Source organism: Lolium perenne, chromosome 7, assembly GCF_019359855.2.
Source record: "Lolium perenne isolate Kyuss_39 chromosome 7, Kyuss_2.0, whole genome shotgun sequence".
NCBI classification, from domain to species: domain Eukaryota; kingdom Viridiplantae; phylum Streptophyta; class Magnoliopsida; order Poales; family Poaceae; genus Lolium; species Lolium perenne.
In genome coordinates this window covers 288,508,675-288,516,251 of record NC_067250.2, presented here as the reverse complement: position 1 = coordinate 288,516,251, position 7,577 = coordinate 288,508,675, and positions in this window count along the sequence as shown.

The following is a 7,577-nucleotide window of genomic DNA, read 5'->3' as shown; positions in this document are numbered from 1 at the left end:
AAGAGAAGGAGCGAGGCAGGAGCGCGAGGAGGAAGAAAGGGGCAAGTGCCGCCTCGGTACCGCCCCCGCGGCATTTATAGCCGACCGCGGCGGGCGGTTGGCCTCCAAGTGGCCGACGTGGGCCACGTCTCCGGATTTACTGCGCCATAACTCCTCCCACGACCGCTACCGTTACCAGAAACGGCCACACCACGTCGCCCACTACCGCACCGGATCCGGAGGGACATTGATGTGACCAGACGAACCGGCGGCAGAGCCCTGGCGACAGGCCGGTCAAGTCGGGCGCAGGACCCGAGGCGGCGGAGACTCCGGCGCGCAGCGAGCCGGAGCCGGACAAGAAGTTCCACTCGAGCCAAAATTCATCAGCAAGGCGGAGGCGCCATCAGATCTTGCGAGAAAGCAAAAACTGTACAAGTATAAAAAGCGGCCGGCTAGAAGCAGCCGGCAGGAACGAGCCGGATGAGGGCGCAGCCGGCTGAATGGAAATTCTCAGTCGGCCCCTCCAAGTGCCGTCTAATATATTCGAGAAGCCAGGAAAACCTGCCTAGGTCCTTCTAAACGCAGGACCTTGCCAGCTTCGGGGGCTAATGTCGGGGGGAAGACCCCGGATAGGGCAATGGACGCGGAGCAGCCGGCTGGCCACTGGCCGGCTCGCGGCAAAGGCCGGCTGAGGAGCAGCCGGCTGGCGCCGTGGCCGGCTGGTCCGGAAGCCGGCTGGCTCTAGGTCCTAGTCGGCCTGGCTACGGCCACCAATGCTGTAGCTGGGCCGGCTTCTACAAGCCATATCCGACTGGGGTTTGTACCTCAGACCGACTCGAGGCTGGCGAGTCTTGCACTGGAAGGAACTGGGTAGGTGATCCGGGTTCCCAAAGTCCACGCTGACTCCATCTTCCGTAAAACGCGGGGCACTGTGGAGCAATAGTGCCACGCGCCGGACAGGCCGTCAGGGCTTACGACGATCCGTACTGGCTACAGTGGCTGACGGCGACAGGGACACCTCCTCCATACCGCTGACCGTGGCAGCCGGATGGGACAGGCCACGATGCCTCAACCACTCCTGACGTCACCGCCTCGGGAAGGAGCGGAAGCCGGAGCCGGCCAAGCCGGCCAGTAAACTATAGGGTCTTATGTGTAAAGTGCCGGTGCCTATATAAGCCGCACTACCCCCTCTCGTGCAGGGGATCGATCATTTATTACTTTCACCCACCTACAGAGCCGCCCTGAGAGAGAGACCATAGTCTTCCTTAGCCTCTCAGGAGCAGCCGGACACAGCTCTAGGAGCACCATTGTATTGTGTGATCATCATATACACTCATAGCAGGAGTAGAGGTTTTACCTCCATCGGAGGGCCTCGAACCTGGGTACGTCGCCGTGTCGCTCGTGCCCATACCCGCATCCGGATACCGCCGTGAGATCCCTCAGGAACCACTTCGATTAGCCACCCTATGGCATATGCCGTGACGATACCACGACAGAGGGGTTCTTGCCGCTGTGGTACTTGCACGGCGAATCGAGCATCTGCTCGAAGGTGTACTTCGGCTTCCATTGTCGGTCTTGCTTCTGGCGGCGGCTGCCGCCTGCCGCGTTGTCTGCCACGGCGGCCACGTGGGCGGAGCCGTACCGGCGGTCTGGCTGGTCGCTGTGACGCTTGCCGCGGTAGTTGTCCCGCCGGTTGCCGTGAGAGGCGCCGTCTGCCGGCTTGTGCTCAGCCGACTTGTTGTTGTCCCGTCTTGCAGGGGCCAGTGAAATGTCAGCCGGCGCCTTGCCGGCTTCCTCAGCCAGCGCGTACTTGTCGGCGATGGCCATCAAGGCGGCCATCGACTTGGGGTCGCTGCGGCGCAACTTGTGCCACAGCATGGTGTTGGGCCGACAGCCTCCCATGAAGAAGCTGATGGCCTGGATCTCGTGCACACCCTCGCAGGAGTTGCGCATCTCGCACCAGCGCATCAGGTATGCGCGGTCCGTCTCGTCCGGGCCCTGCTTGCACATCTCAAGCTGCTGAGGGCGACCCGGCCGGCGATAGGTGCCGGTGAAGTTGCTGACGAAGGCTTCTTCGAAATCCAGCCAGCCGTTGATGCTGCCGGCTGGCAGGTTGTTGAGCCAGGTGCGGGCGGAGCCGACCAGCATCAGGGGGGAGTAGTGCACCGCCCAACGCTTGTTGCCTCGAGAGATGCCGACTGCGGTGGAGTAGTCCAGCCGCCAGTCCTCCGGCTTGGCGGTGCCGTCGTACTTGGGCGTATCGCGGGGGAGCTGGAAGCCGTCAAGCACGGGCTCGTTGGCGATGCGGGGCCCGAAGCACTTGGGGCAAGCCGGCGCCTCCTCTTCCGCGATGCGGGATTCGACCAGCCGATCGAGGCGGTCTCTGGCGTCGACGGGCTCGATGCGCGGGCCCAGCCGGGAGCGTGCCAGCTGGCGAGCGCCGATTGCTTCCGGAGCCGGCCGGTGCTGGCGGCGGGGCTCGGAGTCTTGCTCCTGGTTCCGGCTTGGAGGAGGCCGGCTGCGGCCGCTACCGCTCGGCTGGTGGCTCGGCCGGCTCGAGCTTGCGTGTGTGGCTCGGGAGTCACGGTGCCGGCTTGGTGCTGGGGAGGCGGACTCGGCCGAGTCCCTGGCGCCTTCCCTGTCGTTGCCTGCAGCTCCACGAGCGTGAGAAGCTCTGGGGGCATTGACATACCTGGGGTCGGCCGCCTGCCTGGTGGCTGCGTTGAGCAGCTCAGTCACCCGCTTGGTCTGGCGGCGTAACTCTTCGCCGTCAAGGCGGTTCAGCTCTTCTGCGGCGGCTTGTGCCGCACGCATGTTCTTGTCGGGGGTGTTGTAGACGGGTTGCTCTGCGGACGGAGTCGGCGAAGGAGCGCCGTCGCGGGCGATCTCGGCGCCAAGGTCGCGGCCCCTGCGGCGGATCTGGCCGGCTCGGCTTGGCTCATCGCCGCCTGGAGTGAGGCCATGGGCGCGGTTGTACTCGCGCTGGGTGATCTCCATCTGGCGCTTAGCAGCAGCCAGTTCTTCTGTTTGCTTGAGGAGGAGCTGGCGGTGCACCTCCAAGTCCGCCTCGATGGTGGTGGGGTCGGCACCAGGCGTGAGCGGGGTGCTCAGCTTCGCCCGGACTTCATCCAGTCGGGACGGTGGCGGTGGCGCCTTTGCGCCCAAGCCGGAGGCGTTGGGGTCGATGTTGCGCTCTAGGTTGGGGCCGCGGGTGCGCGGGTGCTTGGTGGGGAGTTCCTCGCCAGCCATCATGACTTGCACGACGGCGGGGCTGGCGGGAGCGCTGCTGCCGGCTCGCGGAGGAGGGCTTGCGCAGCGCAGCACCTGCCGCGGGTAGCGCGGCGGTGCGACGGTGGCGACGTAGACGTCGTGGCCGCCGAAGGAGATGACGCTGCCGCCGGCAGGGAAGGGCCGGTCGGCGAAGCAGCCAGCGTTGTCGGCGATGCGATCGAGGGAGCCGAATCTCCGGATCAAGCTGAAGCGACTCGCTCGCCGGTGGTGATGGTGAGGCCCGTCCGGATGAAGACACCGGCCGAGGATGCTGAAGGCCCCACGGTGGGCGCCAAATGTCGTGGTATCGTCACGGCATATGCCATAGGGTGGCTAACGAAGGTGGTTCCTAGGAGATCTCAAGGCGGTATCCGGATGCGGGTATGGGGACGAGCGACGCGGCGACGTACCCAGGTTCGAGGCCCTCCAATGGAGGTAACACCTCTACTCCTGCTATGAGTGTATATGATGATCACACAATACAATGGTGCTCCTAGAGCTGTGTCCGGCTGCTCCTGGGAGGCTAAGGGAGACGATGGTCTCTCTCACAGGGCAGCGCTAAGGGTGGAATGAAGTGAGAATGATCGATCCCCTGCACGAGAGGGGGTAGTGCGGCTTATATAGGCACCGGCACTTTACATATAAGACCCTATAGTTTACTGGCCGGCTTGACCGGCTCCGGCTTCCGCTCCTTCCCGAGGCAGTGACGTCAGGAGCCGTTGAGGCCTCATGGCCTGTCCCATCCGGCTGCCTCGGTCAGCGGTATGGAGAGGAGGAGTCCCTGTCGCCATCAGCCACTGTAGCCAGTACGGATCGACGTAGACCATGATGGCATGTCCGGCGCGTGGCACTATTGCTCTACAGTGCCCCGCGCTTTACGGAGGATGAAGTCAGCGTGGACTTTGGGAACCCGGATCACCAACCCGGTTCCTTCCACTGCAAGACTCGCCAGCCTCGAGTCGGTCTGAGGTACAGACCCCCGGTCGGATATGGCTTGTAGAAGCCGGCCCAGCTACAGCATTGGCGGCCGTAGCCAGGCCGACTAGGACCTAGAGCCAGCCGGCTTCCGGACCAGCCGGCCGCGGCGCCAGCCGGCTGCTCCTCAGCCAGCCTTTGCCGCGAGCCGGCCAATGGCCAGCCGGCTGCTCTGCGTCCATTGCCCTACCCGGGGTCTTCCCCCCGACAGGACCATTCAAAAATGCACTTTTCACATCCATTTGATATAGCTTGAAATTGTGGAAAGATGCAAATGCAAGCAAAAGACAAATAGCTTCAAGACGGGCTACCGACGCAAAGGTATCCTCAAAGTCCATACCTTCTATTTGGGCAAACCCTTGCGCCACTAACCTTGCCTTGTTTCTTATGACAATGTCATTCTCATCTTGCTTGCTATTGAATACTGATACGTCTCCGACGTATCGATAATTTCTTATGTTCCATGCCACATTATTGATGATATCTACATGTTTTGTTCACACTTTATATCGTTTTGATGCGTTTTCCGGAACTAACCTATTGACGAGATGCCGAAGGGCCAGTTGCTGTTTTCTGCTGTTTTTGGTTCCAGAAATCCTAGTAAGGAAATATTCTCGGAATCGGACGAAATCAATGCCCAGCATCCTATTTTTCCACGAAGCTTCCAGAACACCCGAGAGCCACCAGAGGGGAGCCCTGGTGGGCCCAGATGATAGGGCGGCGCGGCCAGGGCCTGGGCCGCGCCCCCTAGTGTGTCACCGCCTCGTTGACCTTCTGACGCCGCCTCTTCGCCTATATAAAGGTCCCTGACCTAAAACACGATACGGAAAAGCCACGGTACGAGAAACCTTCCAGAGCTGCCGCCATCGCGAAGCCAAGATCTGGGGGACAGGAGTCTCTGTTCCGGCACGCCGCCGGGACGGGGAAGTGCCCCCGGAAGGCTTCTCCATCGACATCACCGCCATCTTCATCAACGCTGCTGTCTCCCATGAGGAGGGAGTAGTTCTCCATCGAGGCTCGGGGCTGTACCGGTAGCTATGTGGTTCATCTCTCTCCCATGTGCTTCAATACAATAATCTCATGAGCTGCCTTACATGATTGAGATTCATATGATGATGCTTGTAATCTAGATGTCATTATGCTAGTCGAGTGGGTTTTACTTATGTGATCTCCGGAGACTCCTTGTCCCACGTGTGTAAAGGTGACAGTGTGTGCACCGTGTGGGTCTCTTAGGCTATATTTCACAGAATACTTATTCATTGTTATGAATGGCATAGTGAAGTGCTTATTTATATCTCTCTATGATTGCAATGTGTTTTGTATCACAATTTATCTGTGTGCTACTCTAGTGATGTTATTAAAGTAGTTTATTCCTCCTGCACGGTGTAATGGTGATAGTGTGTGCATCGTGTAGTACTTGGCCTAGGCTATGATTGTGATCTCTTGTAGATTATGAAGTTAACTATTGCTATGATAGTATTGATGTGATCTATTCCTCCTTTCGTAGTGTGAAGGTGACAGTGTGCATGCTATGTTAGTACTTGGTTTGGTTATGTTGATCTGTTATGCACTCTAAGGTTATTTAAATATGAACATTGAATATTGTGGAGCTTGTTAACTCCGGCATTGAGGGTTCGTGTAATCCTACACAGTTAGTGGTGTTCATCATCCAACAAGAGGGTGTAGAGTCTAGCATCTATCTATTTATTCTGTTATGTGATCAATGTTGAGAGTGTCCACTAGTTAAAGTATGATCCCTAGGCCTTGTTCCTAAATACTGCTATCGCTGCTTGTTTCATCGTTCTCGTTACATGTTTACTTCTGAAATATTACTACCATCAATCGCACGCCAAAGAAGCTATTTTTACGGCGTCGTACTACTACTCATATTCATTCATACCACTTGTATTTCACTATCTCTTCGCCGAACTAGTGCACCTATTAGGTGTGTTGGGGACACAAGAGACTTCTTGCTTTGTGGTTGCAGGGTTGCTTGAGAGGAATATCTTTGTCCTCTTCCTCCCTGAGTTCGATAAACCTTGGGTGATCCACTTAAGGGAAACTTGCTGCTGTTCTACAAACCTCTGCTCTTGGAGGCCCAACACTGTCTACAAGAATAGAAGCACCCGTAGACATCAAATACCCATTTGGTCCCAATAACATTGATGCGATGATCCTTAGGTCTCTCAACTAGATACCATACTTCATTGGGTGTGAAACACTCCAATTCTTCTTGCATGGCAATTACCCAATTTGGATCAACCAAGGCTTCATGTACCTTGAGTGGCACAAAACTAGACACAAAAGCATGGTGTTGACAATAGGTGATAAGGAATGCATGGTGTCTACGAGTTACCACTCCTCTTGAGATGCTACCAAGGACTTGATCTACTTTCATGACACTTGCCCTTGTAGCAGCCTTGATCTTCCAGATGGTTCCTTCATGATCAATAAATTCATCTCTTGCTAGTGCTTGATCATGAGGGACAACTTGAGCTTGATCATGAGTTGAGGATGTTTCTCGATCAGCATCATGGTCTTGCTTAGTGGGTTGAGGGATTTCTTCTTGTTCTTCGGAATGTGACTCATCTTGAGTAGAGGATAAGTCTTGAGCTGCACTTGATGGTTCAGCTTGAGTTGAGCTAGGCTCCACTTGGGCTGAGCTTGATACTTCTATTCCATCACTTTGATCATCAGTATGAACTTTTGTGGGCCGGATGTGTCCAATGCCCATAAGCTTGATGGCAGTAGAAGGATCATCATCACCTCACTAGTAGGAAAAGCCTCATCAGTGGCGCACGAAAAAATGATTCTATGGCGCATGGGGGGTGCGCCACAGAAACTTCGCCACAAAAATAAGGTTTCTGTGGCGCACCGGACCATGCGCCACCGAATTAAGGTTTCTGTGGCGCACTGGCTGCGGTGCGCCACAAAAATAAGAGGTTCTGTGGCGCATATGATCCAGCAGCGCCACAGAAATTGCTGCGCCACTGAATTATATTTTGGTGCGCCACAGAACAATGTACAGGTATACTCGATTTTGTTCTCCCTGGTGTATTATACAGGTTTTATACAGTTTTTGTACACAATATACAGGTAATATACAGATATAATATAGACAGATATAATATGGACACATATAACATAGCAACATTATACATCATCATCACATTACTTAGAGCCCGATCGAGTTATACATATAGCTCCATACAACTCACAATCCATGCAAATTAATTAAGTTCATCATCTCTAGATACAAATGAAGTGACACCGGCCGCCGCCTACACTAGGATGAAATAGAGTACCGCTGCGACGATGGTGAGCAAGAGCGAGAGAACAAGGAAGGTCTTCAT